The sequence below is a fragment of the Apodemus sylvaticus genome, chromosome 12 (assembly GCF_947179515.1).
Source record: "Apodemus sylvaticus chromosome 12, mApoSyl1.1, whole genome shotgun sequence".
NCBI classification, from domain to species: domain Eukaryota; kingdom Metazoa; phylum Chordata; class Mammalia; order Rodentia; family Muridae; genus Apodemus; species Apodemus sylvaticus.
In genome coordinates this window covers 81,787,367-81,812,145 of record NC_067483.1, presented here as the reverse complement: position 1 = coordinate 81,812,145, position 24,779 = coordinate 81,787,367, and the positions used below count along the sequence as shown (strand labels likewise).

Genomic DNA, 24,779 nt, shown 5'->3' with positions numbered 1-24,779 from the left:
AGGAGCCTCCCTTGAGGAAATGCCTTCATGAGATCCAGCTGTATGACATTTTCTCAATCAGTGATCATAGAGGGGAGGGCCCAGCCCATTGTGGGCGGTGCCATCGCTGGAGAGGTAGTCCTGGCTTCTATAAGAAAGCAAGATGAGCAAGCCAGGGGAAGAAATCCAGTAAGCAGCACCCCTTCATGTCCTATGCATCAGCTCCTACCTCCAAGTTCCTGCCCTGTGTGAGTTTCTCTCTTGATTTCCTTTGGTGATGATCAACAACAAGGAAGTGTAAGCTGAATAAACCCTTTTCTACCCTACTTTCTTCTTGGATAGGATGTTTTCTGCAGGAATACAAACCATGACTAAGACATCTCCTTTGGGACAGTTCTTAAATCCAGTTAGAAGGTGGCTGTTTGCCCCATAACTATCATGCAACATACTACACCAGTTGGCACCTCTTGACTGTTAGTTCAGTATTTTAAATAATGTAAACACATTTCATTTACTACATTTTTCCAGGCTCTAGTAATCACTAACCCATGTTAAGAGAGTCTTTTTAAGTTCCTACACATGAGAATAAATGTATAACTTTTGCTTTTCTACATTTTATTTAATCCCCCAGTTTCAGTTCTAGATTTATTTTTTTTTCTCTAGATTTAAATATAATATCATCTACCCACATCTTGAGTGAATAAATACTATTTTTTTCAAGACATTTATATTTCCTGGATTAAAAATAAAACACAGTTTCAGTGCTAGAAATGGCTTAAAATAACATCATTCATGCTTACTTTTTTTTTTTTAAAACAGGTTGAGCACAGGAATTCAGCAGATACTTTCTAAAATTGATTCCATGCAAAGCAAGAATCACCATAGCTAGTGGTAACCTCAGTGAGCTGTCAAGTGTTACTATTTTCTTTCTTTTTAAAAAATATTTATTTTATATCCTGACCACAGTTTTCCATTCTTCCTCTCTTCTCAGTCCATTTCCCCATCTCCCCTCTGCCCTCCTCCACTCCTCCTGAATTTCTTTTTAGAAAAGAGCTAGGCTCAAGCCAGCTATGGCATATTGAGATGCAGTAAGACTAGTAACCTCTTCTTTAGTTAATCCTAGACACAGAAACTCAGTATGGTGAAAGTGTCCCAAATGCAGGCATCAGAGTCAGAGAGAGCTCCTGTACCCACTGTTAGGAATCTCACAAGAAGACAAAGATACATGGCTATAGTCTATTGTAGAGGGCCTAGCCACGCCCATGCAGGATCCCTGGTTGACAGATCAGTCTCTGTGAGACCCTATGGGGTGAGGTTAGTTGATTCTGTGGGTTTTCTTGTGATATTCTTGACCCCTTTGGCTTGCACAATTCTTCCATTTTTCCTTCTTCTACAGGATTTGCCAAGTTCTATCTAATGTTTGGCTGTACGTCTCTGCATCTGTTTTTATAAGTTGCTGGGTGAAGCTTCTCTGATGATAGTTGGGCTAGACATCAATCTATGAATATAACAGAATATCATTAGAAATCGTTTTGTTGACCTTTTTCTTTTGCCTTTTGTGTTTGGTTCTATTGTGGGTCTCTGGACTATCTAGCCTCTGGTTCCTGGCTCTCTGGGGTCATGGATGGACTCCTCCTCCTGGTATGGGCCTCAAGCTGGAACAGTCATTGGTTGGCCACCAGCAATTCCTGTGTCACTTTTATTCCAACACATCTTCATAGGCAGTAAAAATTGTAGGTTGAAGGTTTTGTGACTGAGATAATATACTAGTCTCTCCATGGGAAGGCTTGCCTGGCTACAGAAGATAGCTGGTTCGGGCTTTGAATCCCCTGTTGCTAGGAGTCTTAAACTAGGGTCACCCTCACAGATTACTGGGAGTTTCCTTTGCCTTAAGTTTTTAGCTTGTACCAGAGATTATGACCCACCCCCTTCCAGTTGTCTCTCCCTGTAATCGATTCCCCAGTCCTCTCACACTTGATCTCACCCCCCCCACTCCCACCCCGTTCCCATCCCACCACAACTGACCAGTTCCCTCTCCCTATCCACTAACGATGTCTATTCTGTTTCCTCTTATCAGTGAGATTTATATGGCTCCTTTGAGTCCTCCTTGTTATTTAGTGTCTTAAGGTCTGTGGTTTGTAGCATGATTATTCTATTCTTTACTGCTAATATTCACTTATAAGTGAACACATACAGTATTTATCTTCCTGGGTCTGGTTTATCTTACTCAGGATAATCTTTCTACTTTCATCCATTTGTCAGCAAATTTCATGATGTCATTGATTTTAATAGCTGAATAATACTTCATTGTGAAAACATACCATAGCTTCTTTATTCATTTTTTTCTTTTTTTAAAATTCGATATATTTTTTATTTACATTTCAAATGATTTCCCCTTTTCTAGACCCCGACTCCCCGAAAGTCCCATCAGCCCCCTTCCCTCCCCATCTTTTCCCACCCAACCCTTCCCACTTCCCTGTTCTGGTTTTGCCGAATACTGCTTCACTGAATCTTTCCAGAACAAGGGGCCACTCCTCCATTCTTCTTGTACCTCATTTGATGTATGGATTATGTTTTGGGTATTCCAGTTTTCTAGGTTAATATCCACTTATTAGTGAGTGCATACCATGATTCATCTTTTGAGTCTGGGTTACCTCACTTAGTATGATGTTATCCAGCTCCATCCATTTGCCTAAGAATTTCATGAATTCATTGTTTCTAATGCAGAGCAATAGTGTTAAAACTGCATGGTATTGGTACAGTGACAGGCAGGCAGATCAATGGAACAGGATTGAAGATCCAGAAATGAACCCACACAGCTATGGCCACTTGATCCTCGACAAAGGAACTGAAAACATCCAATAGAAAAAAGATAGCCTTTTCAACAAATGGTGCTGGTTCAACTGGAGGTCAACATGCAGAAGAATGGGAATTGATCCATCCTTGTCTCCTTGTACTAAGCTCAACTCCAAATGGATCAAGGACCTCTACATAAAGCCAGACACTCTGAAGTTAATAGAAAAGAAACTGGGGAAGACCCTTGAGGACATCGGTACAGGGGGAAAGTTCCTGAACAGAACACCAATAGCTTATGCTCTAAGATCAAGATTTGACAAATGGGACCTCATAAAATTACAAAGTTTCTGTAAGGCAAAGGACACCATCAAAAGGACAAATTGGCAACCAACAAAATGGGAAAAGATCTTCACCAACCCTACATCAGATAGAGGGCTAATATCAAATATATATAAAGAACTCAAAAAGTTAGACTCCAGAAAACCAAATAACCCTATTAAAAAATGGAGTACAGAGTTAAACAAAGAATTTTCACCTGAAGAACTTCGGATGGTGGAGAAGCATCTTAAAAAATGCTCAACTTAATTAGTCATTAGGGAAATGCAAATCAAAACAACCCTGAGATTTTACCTTACACCAGTCAGAATGACTAAGATTAAAAATTCAGGAGACAGCAGATGTTGGCGAGGATGTGGAGAAAGAGGAACACTCCTCCACTGCTGGTGGTGTTGCAAATTGGTACAACCACTCTGGAAATCAGTCTGGCAATTCCTCCGAAAACTGGGCACCTCACTTCCAGAAGATCCTGCTATACCACTCCTGGGCATATACCCAGAAGATTCCCCAGCATGTAATAAGGATACATGTTCCACTATGTTCATAGCAGCCCTATTTATACTTGCCAGAAGCTGGAAAGAACCCAGGTATCCCTCAACAGAAGAGTGGATGCAAAAAATGTGGTATATATCTTTATTCATTTTTCAGCTGAGAAACATCTAGGTTGTTTTGAGTTCCACTGCTGGTGGGGTTGCAAATTGGTACAACCACTCTGGAAATCAGTCTGGCGGTTCCTCCGAAAACTGGGCACCTCACTTCCAGAAGATCCTGCTAAACCACTCCTGGGCATATACCCAGAGGATTCCCCACCATGTAATAAGGATACATGCTCTACTATGTTCATAGCAGCCCTATTTATAATTGCCAGATGCTGGAAAGAACCCAGGTATCCCTCAACAGAAGAGTGGATGTAAAAAATGTGGTATATCTACACAATGGAGTACTATTCAGCCATTAGAAACAATGAATTCATGAAATTCTTAGGCAAATGGATGGAGCTAGAGAACATCATACTAAGTGAGGTACCCCAGACTCAAAGGGTGAATCATGGTATGCACTCACTAATAAGTGGATATTAACCTAGAAAACTGGAATACCCAAAACATAATCCACACATCAAATGAGGTACAACAAGAAAGGAGGAGTGGCCCCTGGTTTTGGAAAGACTCAGTAAAGCAGTATTAGGCAAAACCAGAACGGGGAAGTGGGAAGGGGTGGGTGGGAGGACAGGGGAAGAGAAGGGGGCTTATGGGACTTTCGGGGAGTGAGGGGCTAGAAAAGGGGAAATCATTTGATATGTAAATAAATTATATCGAATAGAAAAGAGTAAAGCTGCTATGAACAAGGTTGAGCAAGTATCCTTGTAGTAGGATGGAACATCTTTTTGGGATATGCTCAGGAGTGGAATATTTGGGTCTTGAGATAAGTAGAGTGTCAGTTTTCTGAGAAATTACCATATTGATTTTCAAATTGGCTGTATAAGTTTGCACTCCCACCAGGAATGGAGGAGTATACGCCTTGCTCTACATTCTCACCAGTATGTTTTGTTCACTGAGAATTCAGATGCTAATTGCTGTGACCAGAGATCTGGTTCAAGTCTAGACATTGTCATTGTCATGATATTTGGAGCATATCCTATCTCTATGATATGTAAAAATTCATTTCCATCACCCCCGATTAGTTAATAAAAAGGTAATTCAGTCTATAGCTGGACATAAAAGAATGGGATGGGACTTCTCATCACAGTCAGAGGATTACGAGCAAAAAGAGAGAAGAAAGAGGATTGGAGACTGACTAGGAGTTTTTGCCCTGACCAGATGATCAGAGGAGTCACCATGAGGACACACATGGAGTAGTGTGAGCCAGGGAAAGACTCAAATGTAGGTAAAGACACATAGGTGGGAAATAGACTAGTAAAGTTAGACTAGCTCAGAACCTGCCCTGCTTAGTGTTTGCAGCTTGTTAATAAATATATTTCTCCTCAGAGTCATTTATTTGGACCTAAACTAGGCTAGGGCATGCAAAGTAATGCCTTACCTTTATTTAGGAAAAAAAGGTAAGGAAAAGGCCCCATAATTAACTTTAAAAATTGTTATTTGTGTCTTTGAGCTCAGTCACTTTGACAGGTGTAAGATACACTCTCATAGCTAAGGATGTTAAACATTTCTTTTAGTGCTTCCTGGTCATTAGAGATGCCTCTATTGAGAATTCTCCGTTTAGGTCTGTACCCCATTTTTAATTGGATTATTTGGTTAGTTAATATTTGGTTTCTTGAGTTCTTGATATATTTTGGATATCGTTCTTTTGTCAGATATTCCTTTCTCCATTCTGTAGGCTATTATTTCTTTTCTTTTCTTGGTATCCTTTGCCTTGCAGAAGGATTTTTAAATTTCATTGGTTCCACTTATTAGTTGTTGAGTTTAGTGCCTGCCCAATTGGCATACTGTTCAGGAAGACTCCTGTGCCAGTGGGTTCAAGATTATTCACTACTTTCTATTCTATCAGGTTTAGTGTATGTGGTTTTGGGTTGAGGTCTTTGAAACATTTGGACTTGGGTTTTGTGCAGGGTGATAAATATGGATCTATTAGCATTCTTCTACATGCAGAAATCCAGTTAGATCAGCACCATTTATTGAAGATGCATTATTTTTCCCCACTACATGGTTTTAGCTTCTTTGTCAAAAATCAAGTGCCTGTGAGTGTTTTTTTTTTGGGGGGGGGGCGGTATTTCTGGGTCTTCAGTCCATTGACCCACCTGCCTTTTCTGTACCAATACCACTCAGTTTTATTCCTACTGCTCTGTAGTACAGCATAAAGAATAGTGATGCCTCCAGAAGTTCATTTATTGTTCAGGATTGTTTTAGCTATCCTGAGTTTGTTGTTGTTGTTGTTGTTTTGTTTTGTTTTTTCATACAAAGTTGAGAATTATTCCTTCAAAATCTGTTAAGAATTGAATTGGGATTTTGATGGGGATTGTGTTAAATCTGTAGGTGGTTTTTGGTAAAATTACTATTTTCAGTATGTTAATCCATGAGCATGGAAGATCTTTTCATTTGCTGATATCTTCTTTAATTTCTTCCTTCAGAGACTTGAAATTCTTGTCACACAGGTCTTTTACTTGCTTATTTAGTGTTATACCAAGATACTTTATATTATTTTGGCTTTTGTGAAGGGTATTATCTTCCTAGCTTATTTCTCTGCCTGTCTAACTTTTGTATAAAGGAGGGCTAATGATTTCTTTGATTTATTTTTGTATCCAGCAACTTTGCTGAAGTTATTTATCAGCTCTATGAGTTCTCTAGCATTTTGAGTGATTGATATGTATACTATCCTATCATCTACAAATAGCAATACTTTGACTTCTTCCTTTCCAGTTGTAACCTACTGATCTCCTTTAGTTGTCAAGTTTTTCTAGCTAAAACTTCAAGAACTATATTGAAGATACAGGGATAGAGTAGACAGCCTTGTTTTGTTATTGATTTTAGTGGACTTGCTTTAAGTTTCTCTCCATTTAAATTGATGTTCCAATTGGCTTGCTGCATTTCCTTTATTGTATTTAGGTATGCACCTTGTATCCCTGATCTCTCCAAGACTTTTAACACGAAGGGTTGCTGGGCTTTGTCAAAGACTTTTCAGCTTCTAATGAAATGGTCATATGTTTTTTTCAGTTTGTTTATATGGTGGATTACTTTGATGGATTTTCATATATTATACCACCTCTGTATCCTTGAAATATAGTCTATGGATGAAGCCTTCTTAATCATGGTGGATGATCACTTTGATGTGTTTCTGGATTTGATTTGTGAGTATTTTATTGAGTATTTTTGCATCAATATTTATGGAGAAAATTACTGTGAAATTCTTTTTCCTTGTAGAGTCTTGGGGGTGGTTTAGAGATCAGGGTGACTGTGGCCTTCCTCAGAGAATGAGTTTGGTAATGTTCTTTCTGTTTCTATTTTGTGGAATAATTTGGTGAGTACTGGTGTTAGCTCTAGCACTACCAGAATCGGGTAGGATTCTGCTATAAAACCATCTGGCTCTAGGCATATTTGGTTGGGAGACTTTAAATGATGACTTCTAGTTCCTTAGGGCGTATACTTCTATTTAAATTGTTTATCTCACCTTAATTTAACTTCCTTCATTAAGTGGTAATTATTGAGTAAATTATGGATTTTCCGATCTTGTGGGGTTTTTGATGTAACACCAACTATTCTTTGAATTTCCTGTGTCTGTTATGTCCCCCTTTCATTTCTGATTTTGTTGATATTCTTTCTGCCTTTTAGTTAGTTTCAGTAAGGGTTTGTTAATTTTGTTGATCTTCTTAGAAAATCAACTTCTCTTTGTTTCAGCTTACTGACTGTAGCCCTGAGTTTGATTATTTCCTGCTGTCTCTTTCTATTGGGTGTGTTCTTTTTAGTTTAGATCCTTCACATGTGGCATTAGGATGCTAGTATGGTATCTCCTTACTTTCTTTATGAAGTCACTTAGTGATATGACCTGTCTTCTTAGCATTGTATCTATTGCGTCCCCTATGTTTCAGTATGTTGTACCTTCATTTTCACTGAATTCTAGGAAATCTTTAATTTGTTACTTTATTTCCTCCTTGACCCAGTGGTTTTTCAGTAGAGAATTGTTCATTTTCCATGAATTTGTAGCCTTTCCGTTGCTTCTATAATTGTTGAAGTTCAGCTTGAATCTATGGTAGTCTAATTCATGCTTTTTTAAAAAAAATTTTTCTTGTATCTGTTGACACTGTGTTGTGATTGAGTATGTGAGTATGTGAATTATAGAGAAGGTTCCATGAGGTTCTGAGAAGAAGGTATATTCTTTTGTGTTTGTGTGAAAATTTCTTTAAGTTCTTTCTTCAGTTCATCATGTCTGTTAGTACCATTATTTATCTGTTTAGTTTCTGTCTGGATGACATGATCACTAGTGAGAGTGGGGTGATGAAGCCTATTAATGTGTATGTTTTGATATGTGATTTAAGCTTTAGTAATATTTCTTGAACAAATGTGGGCACATAGACTTTCTGAGCTGAGACATCATCTTGGTGGTATTTTCTCTTGATGAGTATGAAATGTCCATCCCCATCTCTTTTGACTAATTTTGGTTAGAAGTCTATTTTAGTAGATATCAGAATGGTCACTATAAATTTCATGTAATGTCTGTTTGCTTGGAAAATGTTTTTATGGCCCTTTGCTCTTATGGCTCTTTACATCTATCTTTGATGTTGAAGTATGTTCCTTATATGAAGCAGAGTGGTAATCCTGTTTTTATACCATTCTGTTAGTCTGTGTCTTTTTCTCAGGGGAATTGAATTCATTGATCTTGAGAGATATTAATGATCAGTGATTATTTATTAATTCCTTTTATTTTAATGTTGTTGTTCTTGTTGTTGTTGTTGGTGGTGGTGGTATATGCATCTGTGTGTCTCTGTGTCTGTCTATCTGTGTATTTGCTTCCCTTCCTTTGATTTTACTGATGTGGAATCATCAATTTCTATGTTTTCTTTGTTGTAGTTGCCTTCAGTGTAGTTAACTTTCAAAGTTTAGGTTTGAGTTTTCCTTCTAGTATCTTCTGTAGAACTGGGTTTGTGGATAGGTATTGTTTTAATTTGTTTTTCTTTTCATGGAATTTCTTGATTATTCCATCTATGGTGATTGAAAATTTTGCTGAAAATAGTAGACTGGACTGAAACCTGTGGTTTCTTAGACTCTGTAAGACCTCTGTCCAGGCCCTTCTGTCTCTGTTGAAAAGTCAGGTGTAATTTTAATAGGTCTGCTTTTATAAGGAACTTGGCCTATTTTCCTGGCACTTTATTCTGTGATTTGGTCATTATGTGGCAGAAGAACTTTCTTTTCTGTTCCAATCTATTCAGAGTATTGTAAGCTTTTGTTATTTGCCTCTATGTTAATTTTCATGTCTTAAACTGTTTTCTTTACCTGTTTTTCTCATCTCCTAGGTTTTCTTGGTATTCTTTAAGAGATTTATTGATTTTCTCTGATTTATTGTTGGTGTGTTTTTCAATTTCTTTAAAGGAGTTCTAAATTTGTATCTAACGACCTGTATCAACTTCATAAAGTTGGTTTTTAAGGTTGTTTCCTTGTGCTTCAACTACATTGGACTAATCTGGTCTTCCTATTATAATATAGCAGGGCTCTGAAGGCTTCATATTGCCCTAGCTATTGCTTGTCTTATTACACTGGCATTTGAATACACGAGGTTGGGATGATTATAGGTCTAGGTGCTGTTTTATTACTTTAGCTTTGTTGGATGGGTGCTTTGTTCTTTTGTTTCTGTTCTCACTTTGGTCTTCTGGACTTTGTGGTCTGAATTTCTGGTGGCCTGTTTTACTTCTGAACCACTATAGAGTGTCTAACTATATTAGGAGCTTAACTTTTGGCATCTTGCTTGGTCTTTGGTACAGTGGGGACATGGAGTACAAGGGGGATGTTTTCTTTGTTTCCGACTGTAATAGCCTGAACTTGAGCAAATGAAAAATGTGGGAATTGGGACAGCATCCTGGTCATGGACTGGCAGTAAGTTGGAAGAAGGAGGGCAGTAGAATTTGTGTTGGGAAACCAAGCCCAGGGTGTGGGACAGTTTAGTTGGCAGGGACACACTCACCTGTTCTTCTCACTGCTTTGCCAGGACATGTGTGACTATTTTCATCATTATTTCAATTGTCTTTTTCAAAACCTCTCATGTATACAATGTCTTCATACAGAATTCATACCTTTTATAGCGTTCATAGTTAGTTAACTGAAAAATAATGAAAAAAATGCTTTCAAGGAAATTTCTAACTTTTTATGTCCAGATTGTAAGATCTCTCTTGTTGCAAAATTTTTTCAGTGTTTCTTTTTTTTGTTCATGACAGTGTACACTAGCTTTACCTGGGATTAAATGCTGTATATATGTTTTACCTCGCTTAAGTTATGAAAATGCTATTTGGTGGTCAAATATCTCAATATGACAACAATAGTATTTGAATATCTTTGTTACAGAGAATAAAGAAGTATATTTCTAATATCAAACATTCCATAAATCACAGATCATGTAGGTATTGTTATCTTGTTTATTCACTAGAATGCCTTAAAGAATTCTCCTATACTTAGAAGTTAGCATTTAGAAGTCAAGTGTTACCAAGATTCGGTATAAGGTACTATCAAAATATTTATTAACCAGTCATCAGTGTGCCCTGAATACTTAACAAGTGGGTCTGTATGATTATGTATGTGTGTGTATACTATACATATCTATGTACAAATAGCTGGTCATTAGGCTTTACAACATAAATCTCATGCCAGAAATAGTTTTTCTGTTTGAAAGTCTAATCAAAGGCATTGCAATCTATGCCAGAAAACTTTAATATTTCAACTAATGGATAATGAAGACTACTGATCACAGGGTGTTAAGTGCTAAGCTTATCATGTTGCTTTATTTCATTTCTCACTTGTGAATGATGCAGGAGACCCAGAAATTGATCAGCAGAATCCCCATATTGCAGAACAAAGGATAATAAAAAATTTGTATAACTCTCCTTAACAAGTTTACAAAATGCCTGGGAAAGCTCAGGTGAAACCACAGTTACATGTTCCTATATCCAAGCCGTTCTATTGAATGTCTATAGAGGTGACATAGCAAAGGCTCCAAGGACTAATGAAGTGATAAAATATTAACAATAATAATATAAGATTATTTTTGTCTTTCTCATGATCTTTCTAAAAGCATTTTTCATATCCTTATTCCTGAGTATGAATATGATGGGACTGAGGAAAGGAGTAATGATGGTATACGGAACTGCTATGAGCGTGTCATCTCCCCCAGAGTTTTCTGGCTTCATATAAACAACAGATGCAAAACCAAAGTGGATGATGACCACAGTGAGGTGTGAGGCACAGGTGGAAAATGCCTTCTGTTTACCCTCTGCTGAAGGGATCTTGAGGACAGAAGAAAGGATGAACACGTAAGTGAGGAGGATGAGCAGGAATGTACCCAGCAACCCTGACACTGACATCAGTGTTACAATGAATTCTGTGAAGTTGCTGTCTGTGCAGGACAGCCTCAGAACTGCCTTCATATGGCAGAAGTTGTGAGATATCAGTGTTGTCTCAATGATAGAAATAAAGAAGCCTCCAATCCAAGCAGAGGCCACAAGTTGTCCACATGCAACATTGGTTCTTAGAAAGGGATTTCTGAGGGGATTGCAGCTATCCAAGAATTGGTCATACCCCATCACCATGAGAAGGATACAATGTGTTCTACCAAGGCCCAGGAAAAAACACATCTGCAAGCCACAGCCTATGATTGAAATGTGCTTTTCTTTGTCTAACATATCCACCAGCATCTTGGGGATGATAGTCAGGTTATAGCAGTCTCAAAAAAGGCTAGTACACTGAGGCAGAAGTACATAGGTGTCTGGAGAGATCTGTTTACACTAATCAAACCCATGATGGCCAGGTTGCCTGCAAGAGTGACTATATACAGTTAAAGGAAGACAACAAAGAGACAGGTCTGTATATGTGGGTAAACAGAGAAGCCTATGAGAATGAATTCCTTTAAGACTGTTTGGTTGATCATCATTGTTTGGTTGCCTGAAATGTGAAAGGACAAATAAACCTTCAATCTTTCTTAATATTTCATATATTCAAATTAAATACATGATGTGAGCACAACAGATCACAAGTTTATAACACGCAATCAAATTTCCCTTCAGTTTGGCAAAACTCAGCTATGTATGTGGAAGATGTAATTTCCTAGTTATGCATTAATCTATTCAACAGTTTCTTAATTGTAACCTATTATGTCACTGGAAAGTTGATTTATTCTAGTCTTATAAATGTTGACTCTCAATTAAAAACCTTAATGCTATTTATGGGTGACCTCTGTTGAGTTATTGGTACACCATAATGTTATCTCAATCCTAAGCATCTATGCCTCAAATGCAAAGGTACCTAAATTTGTCAAACTTTACTAAAGTTCTAATAACACATTGGACACCACACAATCCTAGTATGGGACTTAAATTCCTCACTGTCACCAACTCACAGATCATTGAAACAGAAACTAAAAAGAGAAACAATAAAACTTTTGTTTTTGAGTAAAAGATTCTGTAGATAACTGATACATCCATTTTGTTGATAACATCTGTTAGTTTTATTCTTGGGAGTAGGGAAAGGGAGGTGAAGGGGTCTGCAGGATCACGTGTGGTCAGAGACATAAGACAGGCCCAGAGGGCCAGGAGAATAAATGAACATCTGGAGCTGTTGGGGTGTGAGGTTCAGAGGGGGTGGATATCTGGGAAATCCTAGAGACCTGGAATGGGGGAGGCTTTCAAGAATCAATACTGGTCATGTAATAAGGACACATGCTCCACTATGTTCATAGCAGCCCTATTTATAATAGCCAGAAGCTGGAAAGAACCCAGATGTCCCTCAACGGAGGAATGGATACAGAAAATGTGATATATTTACACAATGGAATACTACTCAGCTATTAAAAACAATGAATTCATGAAATTCTTAGGTAAGTGGGTGGAAATGGAAAATATCCTGAGTGAGGCAACCCAATCACAAAAGAACACACATGGTATGCACTCACTGATAAGTGGATATTAGCCCAGAATCTCGGAATACTCAAGACACAATTCACATATCAAATGATGCCCAAGAAACAGGAAGGAGAGGGATCTGGTCCTGGAAAGGCTTGATACAGCAGTGTAGAGGAATAACAGGACAGGGAAGCAGGAGGGGATTGATTGGGGAACAGGGGTAGAGGACTTTCGGGGAGTGGGGAACCAGGAATGGGGAAATAATTTGAAATTTAAATAAAGAATACATCTAATAAAAAAAAAAGGAAAAAAAAGAAATACAGCATAGTTTATTGCCTTTACTTTTCTAAAAGGTTGGGTTAGTATTGAAATATACTCCATTATTTTTGTACTTTTGGTATTATTGTGAAGATGAGAGTTCCCTTTCTGTATAGATATTGTACTGACAAATTTTATGTCAACTTGACATGAACTGGGATTATCTAGAGGAGCAACTCCAAATAAGAAATGTCTCCATAAGATTGGACTATAGCAAGCCTTTGGGCATGATCTTAATTAATGTACTGGAGAAAGACCCAGCATACTGGGGGTCTTGCCATCCCTGGAGAAGTGGTTCCGAGATCCATAAAAAAGCAGGCTGAGCTATGGGGAGGAAGCCAATAAGCAGTATACCTCTCTGGGCCTGCATCAGCTCCTGTCTCCAAGTTCTCTTCCTATTTGAGTTCTTGTTGTGATTTCCTTCAGTGGTAGAGTCTGCATGAGGAGAATAAGCCAAATAAACCCATTTATTCCCTACTTGCTTTTGATAATGGCCTTTAATCATAGTGATTGTAATCCAAACTAAGACAGAGATGATATTTATCTTTTTATATTTCTTTGTTTTTCCTGAATGTTAATGAACTACAATTTAATATATTAGCAATTTTATATCATAAAATACATTACTTGTAGTGAAGTGGATATCTTTGACATTTCAAGGGTTTCATTGATAAAGTATATTAAACAGTTATAAGACAACCAATAACACAACTTGCTGGCTACTATTGTAACTTTGTTATAACGAAGTCTAATGTTGTGCAATAATTAAACTCTTCTATGGGATGACTTTATTTCTGTTCACAAATGGGAAAAATACTCTCCTTCCTTCCTCTTACTTATTGTATAGTCATTTAATGAGTATTTTGTGACACTCCAACTTTGATCTAATTTAATTTAAAAAGAAAATAAGATGGCATTCCTCTTCCTAGAATCTAAATAGAAAAACCTTAGCTGCTGTTTCATGGAACCTGTAATTGGCTATTATAAAACATGCTGAATCTACTAAATGTCCCTGCAGTGAGGCAACATGGTTCTTCTCCAAAGTATTTAACTTTTAAAAGGTATTTGCTTTGAAATTTTAGTGATCAGAATTACTTGGTGATTTTCTGTTTTCTCTCAATGCCTTAAAATCAATTCTGACTGTAAGACTGTGTTATGAACATCAAGCAGAAAAATTACATTGAGCAGAGCAGAGACGGACTTCTAAATCCTGCTGCTTTGTAAACTTGAAGAAACTTTGTAAAGTCACTAAGATTTTGTTTCCTCTAGAAGGGAATCAGAAAGCACCTCCTCAGCTGTAGGAACTTTAAGGTTGCAAATATACATGTTCACAATTAGTCACTTCCATTACCTTGTGAGCACTGCAAGAGAGTTGATACATGTCTTAAACAACGAGATCTATTTTCTTACAATTCAGTCTTGATGTCCAAGACCTAGTTCCATCTGAGACATCTTTTGTTGGCTTATTGTTGGCAGTTGCCTTCTGATTGTACATGTGTTTCTTTTCTAATGGATTTCCTTACAAAACACCAGTCACACTGCATTAGAAACCATCCCAATGATCTCATGTAGCATTAATTACATCTTTAACAGCCTAACCTGTAAAGAAGGTTACAATCAGACATGTAGCTGAGTTGAAACTCAATATACAAATTTTGGAAAGAGCACATAATTTAACCCACAGTATTATATACTAGCAAATTGAAAATGTTAATTGTCTTAAAAATATTTAAAAATGATTTTAGAACTACACAGTACATTTGAAATACAATGCTGAGAGATCTTGAATATATGTGAACACTGTACCCAATTTGCTCCAATAATTACATTTTCTATGGTTTTATTACTATGATATCAAACTCAAGTTCCTATTTTTATGCCATTTGTCATATGTCTAGATTCATTGAAATACCACAGTGCTTACTAAAAGGAGATGAGAATGGATCAATTCGCATTCTTCTGCATGCTGACCTCCAATTGAACCAGAACCATTTGTTGAAAAGGCTATCTTTTTTCCACTGGATGTTTTCAGCTCAGATGTTGAAGATCAAGCGACCATAGGTGTGTGGGTTTATTTCTGCGTCTTCAATCCTATTCCACCTCACACCAGTCAGAATGGCTAAGATTAAATACTCAGGAGACAGCAGATGTTAGCAAGGATGTGGAGAAAGAGGAACACTCCTCCACTGCTGCTGGTACAACCACTCCAGAAATCAGTCTGGCTGTTCCTCAGAAAACTGGGCATGACACTTCCAGAGGACCTTGCTATACCACTCCTGGGCATATATCCAGAGGATTCCCCAGTATGCAATAAGGACACAAGCTCCACTATGTTCATAGCAGCCTTATTTATAATAGCCAGAAGCTGGAAAGAACCCAGATGTCCCTCAATGGAGCAATGGATACAGAAAATGTGGTATATTTACACAATGGAATACTACTCAGCAATTAAAAACAATGAATTCATGAAATTCATAGGCAAATGGTTGGAACTGGAAAATATACTAAGTGAGGTAACTCATGCACAAAAGAACACACATGGAATGCAATCACTGATAAGTGGATATTAGCCCAGAAGCTCAGAATACCCAATACACAACACACATATCAAATGATTACCAAGAAGGAAGAGAGGGCCCGGGTCCTGGAAAGGCTTGATGCAGCATTGTAGGGGATTGCCAGGACAGAGGAGTGGGAGTGGGTTGATTGGGGAACTGGCAGAGGGAAGAGGACTTATGGGACTTAGGGGGACGGCAGAACCAGGAAAGGGAAAATCATTTGGAATGTAAACAAAGAATATAGAAAATAAAAATAATAATAAAAAAATTGAAATACCACAGTGAAGTAAAGAGGGCTCCTGATTATGTCAAAGAGGTCTTGTACTTTTTTGTTTGTTTGTTTGTTTTTGTTTTTTCATCTTTGTTATTTTTTATTTTTTATTTATTTATTTTTATTTTCTATATTCTTTGTTTACATCCCAAATGATTTCTCTTTCCCACTTCCCTCCTCCCCATATGTCCCATAAGCCTTCTTCTCTCCAACCATTCTCCAATCACCTCCCTCCTTTTTCTCTGTCCTGGTACTCCCCTACAATACTAGATCAAGCCTTTCAAGGAACAGGACACTCTCCTTACTTCTTCAAGGGAGTCATTTGCTATGCTAATTGTGCCTTGGGTATTCAGAGCTTCTGGGCAGATACTGTCTCTTTGCCCTTTGGTTAGTCTGGCTAAGGGTTTATATATCTTGTTGATTTTCTCAAAGAACCAGCTCCTGGTTTTGTTGATTCTTTGTATGATTCTCTTTGTTTCTACTTGATTGATTTCAGCCCTGAGTTTGATGATTTCCTGTCTTCTCCTCCTGGATGAATTAGTTTCTTTTTGTTTCAGGGCTTTCAGATGTGCCCTTAATCTTCTAGTGTATGCTCTCTCCAATTTCTTTTTGGAGGCACTCAGCGCTGAGTTTTCCTCTTAGCACTGCTTTCATTGTGTCCCATAGATTTTGGGTATGCTGCGCCTTCATTTTCATTAAATTCTAAAAAGTCTTTGATTTCTTTCTTTATTTCTTCCTTGACCAAGGTATCATTGAGTAGAGTACTGTTCAGTTTCCAAGTGTATGTGGGCTTTCTGTTGTTTTTGTTGCTATTGAAGAGCACTCTTACTGCATAGTGCTCTGATAGGAGGCATGGGAATATTTCAGTCTTATATTTGTTGAGGTCTGTCTTGTGAAGAATTATATGGTCGATTTTGGAGAAGGTACCATGAAGTACTGAGAAAAAGGTATATTCTTTTGCTTGAGGATGAAATGTTATATATACATATACATATACATATACATATACATATACATATACATATACATATACATATACATATACATATACATCTGTTAAATCCAATTGGTCTAAAGCTTCAATTAGTTTCACTGTGTCCCTATTCAGTTTCTGTTTTCCTGATCGGTTCATTGAAGAGAGTGGGGTGCTGAAGTCACCCACAATTATTGTGTTAGGTCAATGTGTGCTTTGAGCTTTAGTAAAGTTTCTTTTATGAATAAGGGTGCCCTTGCATTTGGAGTATAGAAGTCCAGAATTGAGAGTTCTTCTTGGTGTAATTTTCCTTTGAGCAGCAAGAAGTGTCCCTCAGTGTCTCTTTTGATGACTTTAGGTTGAAAGTCAATTTTATCTGATATTAGAATGGCTAATCCGGCTTGTTTCCTGAGACCATTTGCTTGTAAAATTGTCTTATCTCCTTTTATTCTAAGGTAGTGTTTGTCTTTGGCACTGAGGTGTGTTTCCTGTATGCAGCAAAATGTAGGGTCCTGTTTACATATCCAGTCTGTTAGTCTATGTCTTTTTATTGGGGGAATTTAGTCCATTGATATTAAGAGATATTAAGGAATAGTGATTATTACTTCCTGTCTTTTTTGATGTTTTTTTTTTTTTATATTTAAGTGGTTATCTTCTTTTGGGTTTGATGAAAGAAGGTTACTATCTTGCTTTTTCCAGGGGGAAGTTTCCCTCCTTGTATTGTTGTTTTCCTCCTATTATCCTTTGTAGGGCTGGGTTTGTGGATAGATAGTGGGTAAACTTGGTTTTGTCATGGAATATCTTGGTTTCTCCATGTATGGTGATTGAGAGTTTTGCTGGGTATGGTAGTTTTGGCTGGCATTTGTGTTCTCTTGGAGTCTGCATGAGATTTTCCCAGGATCTTCTAGCTTTCATGGTCTGTGGTGAGAAGTCTGCTGTGATTCTGATAGGTCTTCCTTTTTATGTTACTTGGCCTTTTTCTCTTATTGCCTTTAATATTCTTTCTTTGTTTAGTACATTTGAGGTTTTGATTATTATGTGATGGGAGGTATTTCTGTTTTGGTCCAGTCTGTTTGGAGTTCTGTAGGCTTCTTGTATATTCATGGGCAACTCTCTCTTTAGGTTAGGGAAGTTTTCTTGCATAATTTTGTTGAAGATATTTGCTGGCCCTTTAAGTTGTAAATCTTCACTCTCATCTATGCCTATAATCCTTAGGTTTGGTCTTCTCATTGTGTCTTGGATTTCCTGGATGTTTTGGTTTACAAGCTTTTTGCATTTTGCATTTTCTGTGACTGAGTCCATGGTTCCTATGGTATCTTCAGCATCTGAGATTCTTCTTTCTATCTCTTGTATTCTGTTGTTGATATTTGCATCTATGTCCCCTGATTTCTTCCCAAGGTTTTCTATCTCCAAAATTTTCTCCCTTTGTGATTTCTTAGTTGTTTTTATTTCTGTTTTTAGATCCTGGATGGTTTTGCTCAGCTTCTTTCACTTGCTTGTTTGTGTTTTCCTGTAATTCTTTAAGAGATTTTTGTGTTTCCTATTTCATGACCTCTGCCTGTTGACCAAAGTTCTCCTGTATTTCTTTAAGTGATTTTTGCATTTCTTCCTTATTGGCTTTTATCTTTTGATCTACATTTTCCTGAATTTCTTTAAATGATTTTTTGTGTTTTCCTTGTAATGGCTTCTAAGTTTTGATCTGTTTTCTCCTGAATTTCTTTAAGAGATTTATTTATGTCCTTCATGTGTTCTTCTAACAGCATCTTGACCACTGATTTTAAATCCAAATCTTGTTTTTTTGTGTGTGTGTGTATGTGCTGGGGTATCCAGGAGTTGCTGTTGTTGGAGAATTGGGTTCAGATGCTGCCATATTGCCTTGATTTCTGTTAGTAATGTTCCTATGTTTGCCTTTTTCCATCTAGTTCTCACTGGTGTTAGTTGGTCTTGTTGTCACTGGCTGATGTTTCAACCTCCTTGAGCCTGTAAGGCTTTTTCCACAACACTGGATGACTGTGTTTTCCCTGGCACAGATTGATGATGTGCTGCTCTTCTCTTGTGTGCTGTTGGAGCCCTGTTGTGTCTTGCCCCAAGCCATGTTATACTTGGGTTGTCTCAATGAACCTGGTGCTCCCCATCTGCTCTGTCATGGAGCGAAGATGGCGGTGGGGAGTCACTCTGAATGCTGATCACCACCTACAGCACAGGAACCATGACCAGTTGGCACACAGATGAACTGCCTATCTGCCCAGGTCCTGAGCACAGGCAGAGCCCTGGTGGTTTGCGCTCCTAGAGATCTTAAATTTGGGATATCTCAGTACCTTGTGCTGACTTTCTGCTCTGTCTGGCAGTGAGGAAGGCAGTGGGTCGTCACTCCCTGTACTGATCCCCACATAGGGCACAGGCCCCACAACATGCTGGCACACAGAGGAACCGCCTATCTGCCCAAGTCCTGGGTGCAGGCAAATCCCTGGCGCTTTGCACCCCCAGAGATCTTAAACTCGGGATATCTCAGTACCTGGTACTTCCTTTTTGCTCCATCAGGCAGCGGTGATGGCGGCAGGGAATCACTCTGACCTGGCTTTTTTAAATACACACCTTTAATCCCTAACAATGAAGGTAAGGTTTATTTGTAGAAGGAAGCAGCCATGTTTGAAAGCAGCCATATTTGATCTTGTACTTTCATTATTGAACCTATCCCATCCCATTCACCATTGCTGCGGACATACCGCACCCCTGCCTGTGTTCCCATTGCTGCAAGTCTTCACATAGGCCTCAGAACATGTTGGCTAATAGAGAAATCCAATCTCAAAAGATTACACTCTATGTGAATCAATTCATAAAATTGTCTCGGGATAATGAATATAAATGCATGCTTTAAAGTTAACTACTGACTATAACTAGAAAAAATAAAATACACCCATATTTTAACATATTTATTATTAAAAAAACCAAATCAATGCTGGTGAGCTGAGCCAAGATGACCAAGGTTGGTGACATAGCACCTGAAATGGCTACCTCCTGTAGCTTGGCAAGACTCTCAGTGGAGGTTGATGACAACCAAATCACCCGCTAAACTTTCAACCCCCATGTTTTATCTAATAGAAATGCAGAAACAAAGATTGAGCAGAGCCTGAAGAAATGACCAACCAATAACCAGTCCAACTTGAAACACATCCCACGTGTAAGTCATGTCACCAATCCCTGACATTATTAACAAAACTCTGTTATGCTTGTAGACAAGTACCTAGCATAAGTGTCCTCTGAGAGCCTCTACCAAACAGATTACTGAAACGATGTAGATACCCACAGCCCTAATTGAACATAGGTCAAGGACACATAATTAGTTAGGGGAAGGATTGAAGGCCCTGAGATAGGAACTTGACAAGAAGACAAGAGAGTGAACTAATCTGAACCCCCGAGAACTCTCAGAAACTGAACCATCAATCAAAGAACATACACAGGTTGGAAGAGGCTCCTTCCACATATGTAGCAGACATGCTCAGTCTCCATAGCTGCCTTGTTTGGCCTCAGTAGTAGAGGATGTGGCAGAGACATGATGTGCCTGAGTAGTGGAATAGTTAGATGAAAGGGAGATACCCTCTCTAAGGAATAGGGGATGGAGAATAGGGGACTCTGTGAGAGGGGATTAGGGGAGAAATAGAATTTGGGTATGTTAATTAATTAACTAATTAAACAAATAAAATGCCTAACAGATTTGTCTACAGGACACTCTTAAGCATTTTTCTCAGTCAAGAATCTCTCTTCCCAGATACATGTAGGTAATGTAATCTAACATAACCATACCTACATCTTGTATAGTGTTAAGTCTGTTAAGTAAAGACTGTAACTTGACTTTCTAGAAGGATGTTTTATAGGACTAGGCTTGAATAATCACTTAAAATTGTTGGAGACACCTGAAATCATCATTCCTAATCATTTCTAGTTTGTCCTAAAACATTTAAAGAAACACACACACACACACACACACACACACACACACACCTCTTTGGATTCTTAGGATTCACAGGAGTTAGCAATAGGTTCAAGACTAGTAGAGAAAGATTCTGTATGTAAGATTAAAACAGGAGGCAACTGATATCATGTCTATTGTTAAATGGCAAGCTCATCACTCAGTGACAAATGTTGTGAAGTTTCCATGTGAATTCTTCAGTAATTCTTCATCTATTTAATCTCATTTCCCAAACTTCCACAACATGATGCTTGTCTATATAATTAATATATTCAGCTTCCTATTAGGCAGAGCTATTTTTCCTGTCTCACATGTCAACATATTTGATAACTAGCATTTATGGAGTGTATATTTCCAAATTGTTTCAAATGTTTATCCATTTTTTACTTCACTGCATAAATATGAGGAGCATAAGACAGCTGTGATCCACATAGGACAGCTGAGATTAACTGGCTTTGGAAATAATTATATCTAGGAAGGGGCATATTTATAACTGGAACCACACTGTTTTCTCACCATTCTTTTTATTCCCCATTGTTTTCTCCTTCAAGAATGTGACCATGATCATTATGTCTCGACTCCTTGAGATGACTTTCAAGGTTACACAGTAAGAAGCCAAAAAAAAAAAAATTGTAGTTGAACAAGTGTCCTTGTGAGATGTTGGAGCATCATTAAACGATGCTCAAAGCTATGTTCAAGAATGGATGAAAAGATTGAGGGACCCAAAGAGGAGAGAGACTTCACAGTAAGACTAACAGAGTCAACTAACTTGGACCCCTGGAGGCTTCTAAAGACTGAACTGCCAACCAAAGAGGAAGCCTGAGCTGGAGCTAGTCACCCCAACCCCCAAATTTATAGCAACCCCCAAATTTATAGCAAATGTGCAGCTTGGTTTTCATTGAGTCCCCTGGCTATTGGAGCATAGTCTGTCCATGACTCTATTGCCTGAGTGTGCCTGTTTGCAGATCCTGCTCCCCTATCTAGGTCAATTTGTCTGGCTTCAGAGGGAGAAGATACACTTAGTCCTGCAGTGACTTGAAATGCCAGGTTAGGATGAGACCTAAGGGGTCTAACCCTTCTCTGAGAATAAGGGGATGTAGAAATGTGGGAGGAAGATATGAGGGGGACTCAGAAGGGAACTTATACTGGAACATAAGCTGAATAAATAAATTAACAGCAAACAACAATAATATAAAAAACAACAAAAAAGAAGACAAGAATTCTCAATAAGTGTTGCACAGATAAGTTAAGGATCAGTAACTGACTAATCCTGAAATAGTCTCTGTTTTACTTTTTCACTACTTTAAGTTTGAACATGTAGAATAACAGAATTTCCATAGTGCTTAGATTTAGCTCAGGCTACATTAAGCTTCTATTGAAGAATCTGTCTTGCAATTTTCAGATGAGGCATAGAAACACACTGTAAACATATAAACAGTTCCAGAGAGAATGTGCAGTCCTGTGGACTCCACCTTACTGTTTTCTTTCTCTATTGTCCTCATATACTAACACTTAAATGTTTCTTTGATTCTTCGGTCTTGTTACACCTGCTTAGATCATTCCTCATTCCCTGGCTTCCATGGACAGCATGCTGACATTTTCCTTGCTTTGTCTTTCCACTTTCCTTTAGTGCCCTTGTCTCATTATCTTATATTATGTAAATGCACATTTCTCTGTTTGACTAAGGCTATGATACTGAGATTGCTTTTTTAGAAAACCAGGGCCTTCTTCATGAGTTATTTATTTTTAAGTCGTCTTAATATTGAATTCGCTGTCATTTTTCCAGATTTCAAAATGTGTTTTTAAGCAATTGTTCCATTTACTCCCTGATTAGATTTCTGTTGTATTCAAGGCTTTCATCCCACTCTCCCAAGGAAAAGTAAGTCCCACTAGGGCTCTTCCATTTTCCATAAGACACAGAAACATACTTCTTCCATTAGTAGATGGACCATTTCCTACAAATTTATTCCATCTATCTTATATACCAAAGCGCTTATACTTTCACTACAATAAATTCAATTTTAGGTATTCTAAATCAAAAAGTTTAAAATATTGTATCAATGATATAATAGAAACCATTTACAAAACAAGAAGCTGGTTTAGTTTCTGTGTCTTTAGAAAAAAACCTGTGATTTTTCAATAATATACTATATGTAAATAAATGTTAGATTTCATTCAACATGTATAACTTTATCCTATAACACAATCAGGAGGTGAGTGTAGTTTGTAAGGCCATCCTTATTTTGGAAGTATTTTTAGAAGAAAACACAGGCATGATAATATGTATGTGTCTGTAGTCAGCCCTCAGGAAAGTGATGCAGGAGGATTGTGTGAGTTCACAGGCAGCCTAAACTGAACAGGATAGGGCAGGTATAAAAAACACTACAGTAGGGGGACCAGCAGTCTCAACCTGGTCCCCTGAGATCTCTCAGATACTGAAACACCAACCAGGCAGCATACACCAGCTGATATAAGTCCCCAACACATATATAGCAGAGGACTGCTGGGTCTGGGTTTAGTCAGAGAAGATGCAGCTATTCCTCAAGAGACAGGAGTCCCCAGGGAGTTTAGAGGTCTGGTGGGGTGGGAGTGGAGGGTGGGAACATCCTCGTGGAGACGAGGCAGGGAGGAGTTATGGGACATGGGACAGTCAGAGGGTGGACAGGGAGGGGAATATAATCTGGAGTTTAAGACAAACAAACAAACAAACAAACAAATAGAAAGCACTACAGTGTAAAATCCTACCATTTTTTTAAAACCATGGCATGAGATATTGCTCAGTGTTTATGAGCATTTGCAGCTCTTCCATCATTGCCATCCTGTTCCTATCATTCATGTCACACAGTTTGCAAATGCTTATAACTAGAGCTCCAGGGGATCTGAGGCCTTCTGTATTCCTTTGGGCTAGCCACAAACCCATGGCATAAACACACACACACACACACACACACACACACACACACACACACACACAGAGAGAGAGACAGACAGACAGACAGACAGACACACACACACACACACACACAGAGAGAGAGAGAGAGAGAGAGACAGACAGACAGACACACACACACACACACACATCATATAAACAAAACGAAAATAAAAATAAATCTTAAAAATTAAAAAAATAAGATTAAAAAATGTGAAATGAGAAGCAACATGTTGGAATATTCTGCAATGTAAACACGAAAAAGTATACATTTATGATGGTCCTTTCATTATTTTCTCAAAACTTTGTGCTGGACTTTGCTGGATGAATCATCATACCACAGTTTGGCTTTCAGAGTCTCCCTCTACTCTAGCTGTAGAATTAGGAGGAAGCTATTGGATCCCAGTTCATTTTCAACTCTCTCTGACATTTACCAACTTGTGCCCATTTTTATTTGTTTATCATTTTTTTTAACAAAAGAGCTGCATACTTCTTCAGGCTTTAAAGACAAGAGAGTGAAGACAATTCATTATTGATAAAAGAGAGCAGTCACAGGATTTGGAAATTTTCTTACCTTGTTGCTTCATTAGTTTACAAAGGATGTCACAGCTAATGGTAAATTCTGAGAGGTATTCTTCATGGATGCTGTAGAAGCATGTGCTCTTCTTCACTCAAAATAAGAAAGAAGTCATAAAAATCACTGGTTTAAGGGTTCAGACTGTTACTTTTATTACTGATTTTTTAGCCACTTTAAGAATGTGACTACAGCTTTTGTATTTCAATTTGTGTAATCATCAAAGATTTTCCTTGTTTTTGCAGATTTAATTTATTCATGGCTCAAGATTTGTGTGATATGTGTTTAAGTAGGCTGAGATTATGCCTCACCAAACATTAAATGACAGAGGGCAGAGTCTTTTATTCTGCCATTGTGAGCTATTATGTGACTATTACTAAATGTTGAGGTTCCTGACCTCTTGATGTTTGTGTGATTCTGGCTAGGAGAGCCTGGGCGATCCCTGTTGTCTTCCATCACAGAAAGAAGAAAACATTGTTTTTTCTTAACTTTATAATTCGCTCTCATTAGTTATCGGGCTTTGTG

At 38.0% G+C, this 24,779-nt stretch overlaps 1 pseudogene; it reads right to left on the bottom strand.

Moving 5' to 3' along the window:
* Window positions 1–10,786: 10,786 nt before the first annotated feature.
* LOC127697089 (olfactory receptor 10X1-like) lies at window positions 10,787–11,694 on the bottom strand (annotated as a pseudogene).
* Window positions 11,695–24,779: the final 13,085 nt, after the last annotated feature.